Source organism: Cornus florida, unplaced genomic scaffold, assembly GCF_030987335.1.
Source record: "Cornus florida cultivar Cherokee Brave unplaced genomic scaffold, ASM3098733v1 CherokeeBrave_3.0.0_Hap2_Chr08, whole genome shotgun sequence".
Taxonomy (NCBI): domain Eukaryota; kingdom Viridiplantae; phylum Streptophyta; class Magnoliopsida; order Cornales; family Cornaceae; genus Cornus; species Cornus florida.
Genome location: NW_026775578.1, coordinates 50,493,465 through 50,508,486, shown reverse-complemented (window position 1 = coordinate 50,508,486; position 15,022 = coordinate 50,493,465). Strand labels below are relative to the sequence as shown.

The window sequence follows — 15,022 nt, the reverse complement described above, 5'->3', positions numbered from 1 at the left end:
GGCTGAGAAAGTTGCTATCGGATGATGCGATTCAGTTGACATTGGATTCAACTTGGGGTTTTCCAAGAATAAAATCCAAAATTGCCACCAAGTTTAAATTATATTTATATAATGCTTTCTGATTTGTGAGTGAAATAAAGAAAAGAGGCCTTCCAATTGGGCCCAATTTTAAGCTTCTGCCTTGTTAGGAATTTGCTTTTTCACTTGACGGGCCTATTGGGCTTACCGTGTAAGTTAGGACTTTGCTTTTTCACTTGACGGGCCTATTGGGCTTACCGTGTAAGTTAGGACTTTGCTTTTTGCACTTGACGGGCCTATTGGACTTACCGTGTAAGTTGGTGGCCCTGACTTCTGCTCAAAGGATCGTGACCATCAGCATTTATGTAAGTATGTTTATATCATCTTTTGGGAAAAGATCAGACGGTAAATTAACAAAAAATAAAAATAAAAAATAAAAATTACATATAAAAACTTTATTATTACCATAATATTATATATATATATATTTTTATATTTTTATTTTTAAACGCCTTTCTTTCTTACGTATTTTTCTCAATCTATCCGTGATGAAATTATGATCTCCCTGTTATTATGACCAAAGTAATAATTGGTTTCAAAAAGTCTACATTCATCTTGAAGCTCCATTAAAACTATTATTTTAACTTAAACATCTCCAATAATTTATATGCACGTAGGTATTAGTAAATGATTTTTTTTGGAAAATAAAGCAAATTTATTAAGAAAGTAAAGAATAATTACAATAGTGGCCTGCTGGCCCAACCAAAGGAGAAATACAAAAGTCAAAAATTGGCCCAACAAGGGAAGGCCCAGTTTCAACCTAATAACCGAAATTAACGGCTTGTTTGGCCGTTAATTGGGGGTATTAGGGAACAATCCAGTGAGTAGCCCTAGCAAAGACTCATCAGAGAAATTGTCAGTCCGGCGGCCTCGGAGGAGGACGACAGCAAACCGGGGAAAGATTCCAATCTGAGAGGATCTTCCTTGACGAGGCACAGTCTTGCAAGAATCCCAATTTGAGTGTTGCAGTGATAGTTGCTGTGATTCGAGCAAGCACCATTCTTTGAGATGATCTCTTCCCTTTGAAAATTCTTTCATTTCTTTCCTCCCAAGTGTGATAAACCATGGATAAGAAACATAATTTGCGATGAAGATTTGCTGGGGAGTTTTGTTTCCATTGCGTAGACATCAATTGAATAAGATCTTTCCAGTTAGTGATAGCAGTGAAGAAGTTACACCTGATTTTGATGAATTACTAGATAGGAGACACAAAACAACATGCTGGTGTGATTCCAATTGTAATTGACATAGAGCACAAAGGTTGATGTGGTTGGACATTGATCTGCTATCAAGGGTAGGTAACATGGATTGCACAGCTAACCATAGATTGAATTTCATCCTAGGGATTGTAGGAGAAATCTAAACTAGGTTGTGCCAATGGACTACTTGCGAGTGTTCTGTGATGAACAATGCTGTGTGCTTAAAACTAAACTTGCCATTTGGGGAAGCTAGCCATATCTTACTATCACTTCTTGAAGAACATGGCGAGGGCTGAAGTAATAACTCAGGAATGGCAGATGTAAGACTTGTAGGAAATGACCAAGATGAGTTTTGTATGAAGGTGTCGACTGTAGTTGATTCATTGAAACCTGCATCAGTAAAAATTGTTAGTGGAAAACGATTGCATAGAGGTCCACCTAAGGACCAGTTATCAAACCAAAATGAGGTCCCTGAGCCATTGCCAATCCTGTGCTTGAGAAGCTATCTACCAATGTGCCTATGCTGCAAAATCTTCCTCCAACTCCAAGAGCAAGGGTGAGGGAAGTTGATTGTCCAAAAGTTTCTTGACTTGATGAGGTGAGCCCTACACCAAGTGATCTAAATTATGTCATGGTTGTTTGAGTGAAGATCCCAAATATACCTTAGGATGCCAGCTTTGTTTGATATTTCGAAGTTTAGAATGCCAAGACCCCCTTCCTTCATAGGTAAACAAACTTTACTCCAAGTAAGTTTTGCTTCTGTAGATTTCATTTCAGTACCTGACCAGAGGAAAAACCTGAATATTTTGTTGAGCTCATTGATTACAGCTTTGGGTAGGATGAAGATGCTTGCCCAGTATACTTGTGTTGAGACCAATACAACCTTGATAAGTTGGAGTCTGCCTGCATAGGAGAGTGACCTTGAAGACCAATGTGAAATCCTGTTTGTGATCTTTTCAATAAGTATGCTGCAATGGCCTGATTTGAGGTTGGTGGATATGAGTGGAACACCTAAGTATTGGACTGGGAGGGATCCAATCCCAATTCCTAGCATGGCTGTAATTGCAACTTCAGTGTGAGGATCAGTTCCAGAGAAGTAAACATTGCTCTTGGATAGATTGATGTCCAAACCTGACATACAACAGAAGTGATCAAGGGCAGATTTCAATACTGATATTGGGGTGATGTCTCCATGACAAAACAGAAAGAGGTCATCAGCATAGGAGAGGTGAGTGATCTTCAATGCACCACATTTTCAATGAAATTTGAATGTGTGAGCTCTCCTTACATATTCATTAATGATGGATGATAGAGTGTCCATGACAACAACAAATAGGAAGGGAGAGATGGGATCACCTTGTCTCAATCCCCTCCTACCTTTAAAAAACCCTTGGAATTCTCCATTGAGGGCAATGGTGAAAGAGGGTGAAGTGAAGCAAGCCTGTAATAGTGAAATGAACTTGGTTGGGAAGTTAAGAAACTTGGTTGGGAAGTTAAGAAGCTTGAGACAACTTAGGATAAAATCCCATTTGACTGAATCAAATGCTTTCTTTAGATCTATCTTGATAGCACATTTGGCAGTGGAGGACTCAATGTGGTACCCTCTTAATAGCTCATGAGCTAGAAGAATGGGATCCGTGATCTTCCTCCCATTTATAAAGGCTGATTTTGCCATATCAATAATGTATGGTAGAGAGAGTTGCAACCTGGATGCCAGAATTTTGGATATGCATTTATAGATGGAGTTGCAGCAAGATATTGGTCTGTAGTCATGTATGGAGGTTGGTTTTTTGCATTTTGGAACCAAAGCAATGTAAGTATTGTTTGCTTCAGATAACATTTTGCCATTCCTGAAGAATTCAGCAACTGCCTTGGTAATAGAGTTCCCCACAATTCCCCAAGCTCTTTGGACGAATGCAGCATTGTAACCATCAGGGCCGGGGGCTTTGTCCTTGCTGAGCCTGAACATACATAGCTGAATTTCACTATTAGAAGGAATGTCATCCAAAATACTGTGTAGGTGGTCAGGAACCAATTTGGTAAAGAAGGGCTGCAGATCAGAGATGCTATGAGTAATAGGGGGAGAGCAACCAAGCAGGTTCTTGAAGTGATTTACAACTTCAGACTTGATGGCTTCACAATCTGTTAGGACCTGACCATTTTTAGTGGTAAGAGATACAATTTTCTTTCTGTTATTTCTGGAGGAGAGGGATTTATGGAAGTAGGAGGTGTTACTGTCACCCAACTTTAGCCAAGTCATTCTTGATTTCTGCCTCATCATGTCTTCTTGGTGCTTGGCCAGCCTCAGATATTCTCTTGTTAAAATTTTCTCCATATGTTTGAGGTCTTCATTACTTGGATCTGTGTCAAGGTCAGTTTGGCAGGCATCGAGCTCCAATTTGATTGCATGTAGCTTCAAGTCTATATCTGTGAATTCCTTTTTGCAGTTAGTTTTGAGGGCTTGTTTCAGCAATTTGAGTTTCTGGACACATTGGAACATGCTGTGCCTCTGATGTAAGTTTGCCACACTTGCTGAACTGAGGGTAGGAAAAGGGGATGATTGCTCCAGGCATTGAAAAACCTGAATGGGATGTTCCTTTTTGGGATGTTGACATTCAAAGAAACCAAGATGGGACTGTGGTCTGAGATCCCTGGAGCCAAGAAGCAACACTTAGATATTGGGAAAGAGTTGATCCACTTTTGATTGACCAAGGCTCGATCCAATTTTTTGGCAATGCAGGCTGCTCCAAAGCTCTTGTTACACCAGGTGTACAAGATTCCATTAAATCCAAGGTCTTCAAGTTCAGCTTTTTGTAGGCATTCTTTGAAATCAGTCATGGCTGCGCACCATCTCATGTTTCCACCATGCTTCTCATTAACATTAGGGATGATATTGAAATCTCCCATTAGAAGCCATGGGGATTGAGCCAGGTTGCCTGCATGAAAGGTGAAATCTCCCATTGGTAAATGACGTGGAAATGACATTTTCTGTAACTTAATTCAATAAGCTAATCATATTGTTTACATCTGAGAGTATGCGCCTAACATTTTCTATTATTGACTTTTGTCTGGTCCACCTTTTTCACCAACTCAAACAGCCGACTTGGATACTTACTGCAGGAGACACATACCAAAAAATAATAATAAAAAAAAAACCTAACCTTTGTATTTCAATTCCTTTAATTTAGTCTATTTGAATCCTAGATTTACATGTCTTAATCGTTCACTTTCTCTTTTTTCTTGAATAATTTATGGTAAAAAATTATTTAATAATTTCTCAAAATCAAGACAAATCAATCAAGACAAATCTACCGTTCTCACACCTTCCTTCAAAAAATTGTGCATCGTTCTTTTATTATCATAGTGGACCCTACATTGCTATAAAACATAACTTGATTAATGCATATATTCCAGAAAGAAAAAGAAAAAAGATTAATGCATATAATAATATTTAGGTGCCTGGATATTTTTGTGACATTCTTACTTTTTCAAGCCCACCACCAACCAAAAGCTCTTTCAGGTATAAAGGGCTTCTGTTGGTTTTGATATTTTCCGACAAATGATATACAATAATTAATGTCCTTGTAGTTCAAAAAAATATTGTTGCAATTGTGCTTTTTTGTCTCTCTAAATTTGACAAATACAAACCGAGGCCACATTTAATATAAATTCAATGAAATTCAACTTATTATAAAAGCTATTTTTCATGTTCAATTTTAAAATTTTATTTATTTTTATTTTTTTAAAAAAAGGTGCGCTGAAACTACTGAATGACATATGTCAAATCCGGAGTGTAGCTAATCCTTGTTACCGAAAAGAACAATAGAAAAATGCTCTTGACAAACGACTTTCCCAAAGGAGAAAGAAATGAGGAACAATGAAACAACACTGGCTTCTTTTTTGTATCATCAGCTTCCTACCTATTATACATTTATACGTACATACATACATATATACTCCGTATATGTATTCTGTATATGTTAGTATCACCTATTTATAAATAGATTAAACTCTGTTGGTATCAGCCCTCTTCTCTCTCAAATTTTCTTCTCTATATATCCAAAAACTTGTTGCAATTCTTATCTCCATTTCTTTAATTGCCACTCCTCTATCTGTGTCTTTTCCTCCGACAAAACTAAATGTTAGTTTTTTCTTATGTAGTATAAGTTATCATATGTTTTTTTTTCTTTCCTTTTTTGAAGTTCATATAGGCCTTCACTGGTCATATTAGGCATGTAGATCAGACATCATATATATTGAAATTAATATCAAACATAGAAGAAAATCAAAGCAAAACATGATAAACATTTGATATCACTTGCTCAAATTCCATATATGAATCCTTTAGGGTATTGTAACGTCTCAAACTAATACTTTTTAAACAAAAAAAAAATTCGGCATGACCTCCCCTAAAAATAGGCCTATCACAACCTGTTTAATTGTATTTTTAACCTGTCACGGCTCAAATTCCGAATTCACGGCAATAGTAGATGATAATACACAATCAAATGACCTCGATAATACCTCAAACTAGTATTACTCTCCCCATGCATCAATAAGGTTTACATGTTATCAAATTCACATCCAAAATATCATCAAATACCTTACATTACATAACAAAGTTTTGCAAAATATACATATACACCTTCACACTTTTAGTGCTTTGCAAAAATAATGGGAGATATACAAAAGACACAAAAGTGAGCTTCTAGTATCGCTCAAGCTTGAGGTGGGTTGTCGTCCACCGGTTCTTTTCCAAGACCTGAAAAAAAATATATAAATAGTAGGGTGAGCTATATGCTCAGTAGGTGACACTTAAGACACAATTCTTGTGTCCTAGTGAATCCAATCAAAGCATAGGCCAATGGGAGATAGGGATAATACAACATAGGGGATCGAATACAACATACAATTCAATTCCAATTATAAACAATGCAATGCAATGCAATGAAATGCAATGCATGTCAATGACACTCCCCATTTTCATTCTCAAAACCATCACTTTCAAACGTTAATACAGCCCGCCCTTTGGTAACCCCGCCGCGACACGAGAGGAGGATTGGCTAGTGTCCCTGACCCTTGGTAACCCCGCGGCGTCATTATGGGGCCCAGCTAGCTCAACCACACTAGGGCGACTCCCTAGTCCCCTCTAGGCTATATTAACCTCCGGCCCGTTGGTAACTCCGCAGCGACCGGGTTTGTCAAAACCAATTTTTTTTTTTTCCAAAACATTCATTCCCAAATCCCCATTTTCATTTCAAGACAACCACTTCCCTTTTTCATGCAACCCAATGAGATGTAGGCTCATGTCATGATCTCAATATAATGACAAATGGGAACTTAGCATAATAATAAATAAGCATGTTCTCATGGCATCATTATAGCATGTTAGTAACCTCAAAAAAAAATGTAAACAACCATCACATAGACATACTTTTCATTCAACCATGTTATACACATTTACATAACTAACATGTTGTCAATTAAATCATTTTAATCAAAATCAACAACAATTAAACATACTATAACACACATAGAGGAGCATGATTCATTATAGAGCAAGATTCCATGGCTTAAGATGTCCCTACCTCAAAAATGAGCAAACCCTAGAAAATGGGTCCTAAATTTCGTAGTCCAAAGGGTGCACCAAATATGGAATTGTTGGTATGGATGTGTAGAGCTCGACACAAGCTTCGTTTTGCCTCAAACGGCACCTCAATCCGACAAAAGATGAAGGAGTAATCAACAATGGAAGCTTGAAATGAAAAGAAAAGAAAAAAAAAAAAGACAAGAAGGAGAAGCAGAGGCGTCTGTCGGGAGAGAGAGAGAAAGGCAGAGACCAATTTTGGTCTCACAATTCACTTAAAAAGTGATGTGGGTCCCACTTCTTTTATAATTTCTTTTTCTCATTTCCTTTTTCATTTAAATCACACACCACACACACACAATTATATACAAACATCACAGGTATGTTTGGATTTAGAGATTTGGAGGGATAGTGAGAGAAAAGAAAAGAAAGGATAGTGTAAATTGTGTTTGGGTAGGTAAAAAAAGAGAAAAGAAAGAATAGGGAGGGATAGCTATCCCTCCCTATCCCTCCTTTTCTATCTCTCCAAAAATGAGAAGATAGGGAAATAAAGGATAGTGTTTAAGTAGTATTTTAATAATTCCAAAATTACCTTCAACAATTAAAAGGAAGAAATTATTATTCCGCTCATATCCCATCTATTTTAAAAGATATGATAGTAATTTTATTGTTATCATTTCTCTTCTTTTCTACGCTATATCATATCCAAACAAGAATACTATACTTTCTTTTCTATATATCCAAACATAAATAGAAATTATTGCTATCCTTTTTTTACTTTTATTTTCTCTCATAACTAATACTATCATTTCTTTTTTTTTTTTCTCTCTTACTTATCCAAACGCACCCTTAGGCTCAATGAAGGAGAAGTTTCTGGAATCAAGTTCGAAATATGATGGCGAGCCACTAAGGGATGTACCTCAACCATTGGAGGGGCTTCATGATGAAGGACCCGCTCCTTTCCTCACCAAAACCTATGACTTTGTGGATGACCCGAACAAGGATCATATTGTTTCTTGGAGCAGAGGAAACAACAGTTTTGCTGTCTGGGAACCCCACACCTTTGCCATCAATCTCCTTCCCAAGTTCTTCAAGCATAACAATTTTTCAAGCTTTGTCAGGCAGCTCAACACTAACGTAAGTACTACTAGCTCAAGAAATAGAGGATAATTGTGTATTTTTTTTTTTTAATGGTCATGAAGGGGCTAGAATGTTTAGTTTCTTTCCGTAGGCACTTGTTTGTTTAATGATAATTAAAATATCTGCAGCACTGACATGCTTGTATATATGTCCCATTATTCATTAAATTTCAATATGTTTTTTCATCATCCTTGTGACTTGTGGGCTTCTTTATTTGGAATGACTAAATTGCAAAAATAAATTAAAAAAAAAAAAAAAAAATGATATGACTATCAATTCGATCAGTGTTGCATAGAAATCATTGGTTTTGTTGATCAAAGGGTAAAGGAAGGTGAATGTGCAGGGCTTTAGAAAGGTTGATGCAGATAGGTTGGAGTTCGCTAATGAAGCATTTTTGAGAGGACAAAAGCATCTTCTGAAGAACATTAATAGGAGGAGAAAAACCGTACCTTCTCATCATCACAAGACTTCACAATCTCCACCAGACCCTTGTGTGGAAGTAGGTCAGTTTGGAGTGGATGTGGAAGTTCATCGATTGAGGCGAGACAAGCATATTCTAATGGCGGAGTTGGTGAAACTTAGACAGCAACATCAGGATACCAGAGCTTACCTCAAAGCAATGGATGAAAGACAAACGCACAGAGATGAAACAGCAAAAGATGAAGAGTTTCGTGGCAAGACTAATACAGAATCCGAGTTTTGTACAACAATTAGTCCAACAAAATGATATGAGAAAAGAACTCGAGGAAGCTATTGGCAAGAAGAGGAGGAAGCAAATCCAGCAAGCTCCAAGCAATGAAAGTGGTGACGAATTAGGCCAAGTTGGGATGGAAAGAACTCAGATTAAAGTAGAACCGCAAGATTATGGTGACCTTTCCGGATTCCATGATTTTGGGCTGGAGAAAATTGCTAGTGATGTAGTGCTCATGAGGGATTTTGGGAAAATTTAATGAATGAGGAGATTATAGAAGAAATTGGTTTACTGGATGGTGAAGTAGAAGAAGAAGAAGAAGATGATGATGATGATATTTTATCTGAGCAGCTTGGTATATTGGATTTTATTCCAAGATAGTGTATAGTTTTTTCTAGCTTGTTAATTTTATGTTTGTCTGCTTCAATAATCTGGTTAGGTGACATTAATATTTCTTGTGTTCTTTCTGATTTGTGTTTTTAAGAAAATTTCACAAGGCTTTTTAGTATTGAGTGGAGGATTATAATTCGTTTTGTGAAGAACGAAGCAATTCCAAGAGATTAGAAATGAAACAATGTTAGCTTCTTTCACAACGGATTTAAGGTTCCTTTGGTGGAGATTGTTCGGAGATTTGAATATTATTAATGTTTATAGTCTTGTTCGTAATTCAAAATCCCATCTACTCCTTAATTTGGTTATTTATGTGCGTGTAATGCAGTCTACAATCGATTAAAGAAGCTGATCTTTAAGATTGATGTTTATTTAACTTGATCCAATGACAAGGTGGGACATGTTTGTGTTTTAGAGTTCAATGAAACGAAAGTTCTCTGCTTATAGACTACAGACTACTTGTAATATAGATTTTCAACTCCAGATTAGTGACAAGTTATGTGTGTTTGTGTAGGTAACTAAACTAAAATCATTTCAATTTTTTTCTTCATTTACAGTATAGCACAAACTAGACCATTTGAGATCCAATCCTATCACACACACACACTCTATCTAAAGCAATTAAGCAAAAGACTGGCTTTGAACACTGAAGAGTTCTTTGATGGCCTTTCATTGGCACTCAAGACCAGACAACCAGTAAGAGCAAAACAAGAGAGAGGGTGTCACAACATACCCGTCCCGGTCCCGAATCTTAAAGGAGGTTTGATCACCCCTTTCCTTTTTTAATGGAGAAATGGACAAAAGCTGGGGCATTTGCTTCTAGGTAACGGACTGGAATTGAATTGGATCACATAACATGTTCATATTGTGTGTCTGTTAAAGGGATAGGGTTGCACATGCTGCTCAAGTACTTGAATAATTGCCATGTCTTATAAGTCGGTAAAGTAAATTTCATTCAATTTCAATTCTAAATTGTGAATCCAGTACTCCCAAACATAATTTACAATTCTAAGACTCGAGTCCACTTAAGTAATATTATACTAAACAATCACCCGATGAGTTTTTATAATTTTCAGTATATTTCACTATCGGGCTTTTCTAAAAAATTTACAACTAAAGCGTACACGTGTGGTATGGTCCCATAGTTGAAATTTGGTTGGATGACATTGGGAGGCAATCTTCCAACATTGGCATCCAATCTACTTATCGAGAATTAATCATCTTTCAAAGAACCTTGACTATGTCTCTAAATCATCAATGACGCCAATGGAACCTACTCAGAATCTGCTTTGTCTAGGATCCATTGGGCCCATTCCAAGTCTCCCCAACGCACAAGCAGAGCCCATTTGGTCACTCTTGAAGCAAAAGGGTGTAAGCAAGTTGTTGTGTTTGGGCCGTTGAATTTGTGTTTTGAATTTGAAATTTGAGAAATTTTAGTTCAAATTTTTAATTAAATTTTTTTTAATTCTAAATTCAAACATCTTAATAGGTGCTCCCAAACATGATCAATTTTATTGACTTTCTTGAAGTTTGCACATATTATATATGGATAGACCGTTTAATTTTTATTACCTTAGCCTTTTTTAAATTAGCGTTCGACTAACAAAAATTGACTTCCAATGTGAAAAGTCAATAATACTCTTATATTATAATAATATACAATATTATATTACAATGCATAAAACTATTATTGTCTTTTCATACAAGGGAAGGGTAATTATTATTTATAAAATTTGGTCAACAAATATATTAGAAAGAATTGATAGGGGCCTCCTTAAGCATATGTGCCAAATTTTAGAAAAGTTAGAAAAGTGAAATTAATAAAAAAAAACGATTTATTTATTTGTAACTTGTCCAAAACTCAAAGTGTACTTTACCTATAAAAATATTTACTCATACGAAAACTAAAATGCTGAACAAATGTGTCCTTTACAAATTAAAAAGAAAGGATATATTAAATTGACATTTATTAAAAAATATTACACTAAATACAAATGAGTTTTATGGTCCGATAACACTTTCCACTTATGTTAATAAAATTTGTTTAAAATGACATTTTTGACCTTAAAATGTGCGTAAGGTTAATTAAAATCTATTTTAAATGTGAGAGCAAATTAGTAATACTGCATATAATGAGACAAATGGCAGGGTCCGCAATTTATAACACCCTAATTTCATTTCATTTTGGAGAGAGGAGAGAGAAATAGGTGGTCGAAGATCTGCATGTTGGTAGTGCTTCAACTTTTGGGCTCCGTTCGCAATCTCTCGGCTCTTTCGATTACAGTGAACGACGTCGAATGTGTGTACGAGTACGTGCTATATGAAGGCGACACCATTTCCGGGAACTTCGTCGTCGTCGATCACGACCTCTTCTGGAGCTCCGATCACCCCGGCATTGATTTCACTGTAAGCCAACGCCCTCTCTGTCTCTCGTGAGCTCCGCTTAATCGTTTTGATTTATTGAATCGAATCCGTCTAACTGGATCTTTGTGTTTGATATTTTTGTTTGTTTTCTTTAATTTTTTTTGTTTTGTTTTTCTGTTTGTTTCGTTTTGGAAAAATAATTGATTCATTTAGTGTTCTGGTTTGATTTGTTCTAATTTCTGAGTTAAATTTAGGATTTTCTGCAACTGAAGTGCTGAATTAATTGTTCTTGATTGATGCATGTGGTAGAAACTCGAATTAGCTTGATTTGTTTTCTTTTATATGTGTCTCTTAATTTGCAGATACGATAATCTATTGCTTGAATTTATCCTCTAGAATTGTATTGAACATGAAAGCATAAATCACTGGGCAATGGTCTTCTTTTTAATAGTTTTTTGTGGATAAGGATAAAATGAGCATAAATCAAATTTGGTGGATATATAATAATATTTTTTCTTTAGATTTTTTGTTTTATTGTGTATCCGTGTCTCATTTCCATATTTGTGCTTCACAGATGAGTACAGGATGGAGCAATGTAGGGTTCACAGGGCAGCTGCATTTAAATTTGTGTACATATTTTTCACTAATCTGCCTAATTTCTATGAGTGAGTCCATTAGTTTTTTTAATACTCTATATATCAAATTTCCAAATCTATCTCATTCTCTCTCTATAACTCTAAGGCTCACTAGGTCACCCTCCAAAGTATGGTTCCGTAACTCGAAAAGATCTTCATTGGTATGCCAAGCTATATTATGTACACACTTTTTAAAAATGTCTTGCGTACTGATGAGTCAGGATCCTCAGATGTGGGTATGGAATGTGTTCCCAACATGTCTGGTTGAACATGCACCTCACAAGCACATTCTATAATTAAAGGCTAATAAAAATTGTATAAAGCCTCTTATTGTGTTCATTTTCTTACACTATTGTTTCAACAGGAGTGAAGTGCCTTTTTTGAACATTTGATGTTATGTAAAAAAATGTTAATTTGACTCTAGAAAGTAAAAGAAGAAGTTCAAACAATATGGACAATGTTCTGACGTCCTTGAATTTGGGAATTTGATATTAACCAAGTCCATGTAACATATATTCCAACATGTAAAATGATCTAGCACATATAATATATAGATGCTTCATTCACATTTTCCAAACCTTTGAACCTGCTAGGGGCAAGCACTTCCCTGCACTTGCTGCTAGTCCCACACTCCTACTTTTGCTTAAACTCCCACAATGTAGACTCCATCAGAAAGAAATAGATTTGAAAATAACATGTTCATATCGTTCATCGGTCATTTCCACCACGCCAACATAGCCGCCATAATAAGAAGCAGGCGAAGCAGCTAGAAGCGTTCGCTTTGTGCCCTTTCATTCTTATTCACGAGTGAATTGGGAAAGCCAACAGAAAGATTAAATTCTGACTTTGTAGAGCCGGTTTTTCCTTCTTAGTTCCGAGTTACGGGAATCCCTGCAGACCCCTACCTATGAGGGACAACCACTTTTTGAAAAATCAGAGATCAAAATGCTCTTGGTTAATCAATCTTCTCAAGCTTAGTTTATTGGAATGGAGTCTTAAACCGTATTCTTCTTGTCACACTTTAAACTTTGCCATCATTATAGATAACCATTATTAGTTACGCTTAAGTTCCCTTTAACCTTCTTGGTGCTTGAGTTAGATCTCTAATGCACCTTTATCTTTTTAATTGCCTTTTCAGGACTTCAGGGTTTAGGCACATTCTTGTGGCCAGAAGGTCTGAGATACGAGTAGTTTTATGAATTGATCACTCACCTCAAGAGACAAGCATGATTTAAAGTAGTTGCTGATTGGTGAAAAGTTTTCAATTGAAGGATTGGCTGTCTGCAATTCTTTATGAATAAAGTTCTTGCACTGACAGTCCAAGCAAATTGTATTGATCATTACCTGTCCTGGACTGCAGGTGACTTGCGAGTTGGGCTAGACATGATTAAACTTAATTACTATAAAAGATAGACTTGATCCCTGAGTGATTCTAACTCGCTTGTTTGTGAGGATTCCCCGCTCGACCTCTCTCTTTGTCTAGTGGCATTTCCACATTTAATATAATAAATAAATTAGGTGCCACATGAATCTTGGAAAAATAGCTGATACATCAAATTCCGTTAAAAAGATAGTAGTGCCACATTAAGAGAGTTTGAGTAGCCACATAGATTTATGGTTGATGGATTGGGTATCAATATATTAACAAACTTCTTGAAATTGGAAAGCCTTCCTTATACTGTAAAATATTGCCAGTTCCTAAATGTGAAACAGCAGGATGTAGGGAAGAATGGGCTAGAAAAAAAATTGCTAAATCGCGTGTATACACCACGTGTGTAGAATATATATATATATATATCGTTCTCATAGTTTGTATGGCATTATTGCAGGCTTCTTGGTTAGATAAGACTGTAATTTATCAGTCATATATTCATCACCTCATCTCATTTGAAGACATTTTTAGTTCTCCAGGACATCTTTACATCTGGCAATTTTTTTAGTTTACGAATGTCAATCATGATAGGTCAACATTTGGGTTTGATGCAGGTGACATCTCCACAAGGTAATAAGGTGCACACTTTGAAGGGAACATCTGGAGACAAATTCGAATTCAAGGCCCCAAGAAGTGGAATGTACAAATTCTGTTTTCATAATCCTTTCTCAACACCAGAGACTCTCTTTCTACATACATGTTGGCCATATACCCAATGAGCATAACCTTGCCAAAGATGGTTTGTTCAATTCTTTTGTATTTATTTTCTTGTGAGTACATTTCCATTCTAATATATCATTACCATATTTTCAAGGTTTCTTATCGTTTACTGCTGCCTCAACATGAACATTTAAATAAATTGTTGGTTGAACCCTCTTAGCCAAATAATATCCTTGAAGCCAATACAAGACACTGATATTTTTGTCATACTTCATTTTTTTACCTTTATGTGGTTGTTTGTTGCAGAACATTTGGACCCTATTAATGTTAAAATTGCTGAGCTGAGGGAGTCTTTTATGTGTTTGTGGTGTATTGCAGTGGGCATCCATATGCTACCCATCTGTGTGCATAAGTGTGCGCGTGCACGTGCCATGAACTGAAGAATGTTCTTCAGTAGTGGAAGAAATGTATACCGACAATAATATTATCATATGTGTCTTGTGCATCAAAGCGTCACAAATTTGAATTAGTTTGTTCGGGTAAACTTTAAATTTTATATCAATCAGGTTTTATACACGTACACTAAATATAGGAGAATATCCTGTGTGACCATCACTGCATCACATGATATGACAGCCACTATGATTTGAGTATTTACATAGGTCCCATGATGGGCAAACAGAATCTCAAATAATGATTTATAATAACATCAGTGTGGGCGATCACATGGAAAAACTAATTGTAGATGTATGGGTAAACAGATTCTCAGTTAGAAAAGGCCAAGCTCATGTTAGATTTGGCAAAATACTGGACGCATCAACGTCAACCATTAGAAATGTCACACAA

General features: G+C 36.2%; 1 long non-coding RNA gene and 2 pseudogenes across 1 annotated transcript; 2 read left to right on the top strand and 1 right to left on the bottom strand.

The window, feature by feature from the left end:
* Window positions 1-5,786: 5,786 nt before the first annotated feature.
* On the bottom strand, window positions 5,787-7,237 carry LOC132268641 (uncharacterized). Its single transcript, XR_009469326.1, has 2 exons — window positions 6,866-7,237; window positions 5,787-6,039 (listed from the first exon to the last, which is right to left on the bottom strand). It is a non-coding gene; the product is annotated as an uncharacterized LOC132268641 (long non-coding RNA).
* Window positions 7,238-7,722: 485 nt separating this feature from the next.
* Window positions 7,723-9,317, top strand: LOC132270218 (heat stress transcription factor A-2b-like; annotated as a pseudogene).
* Window positions 9,318-11,308: 1,991 nt separating this feature from the next.
* On the top strand, window positions 11,309-14,616 carry LOC132270217 (transmembrane emp24 domain-containing protein p24beta3-like; annotated as a pseudogene).
* Window positions 14,617-15,022: the final 406 nt, after the last annotated feature.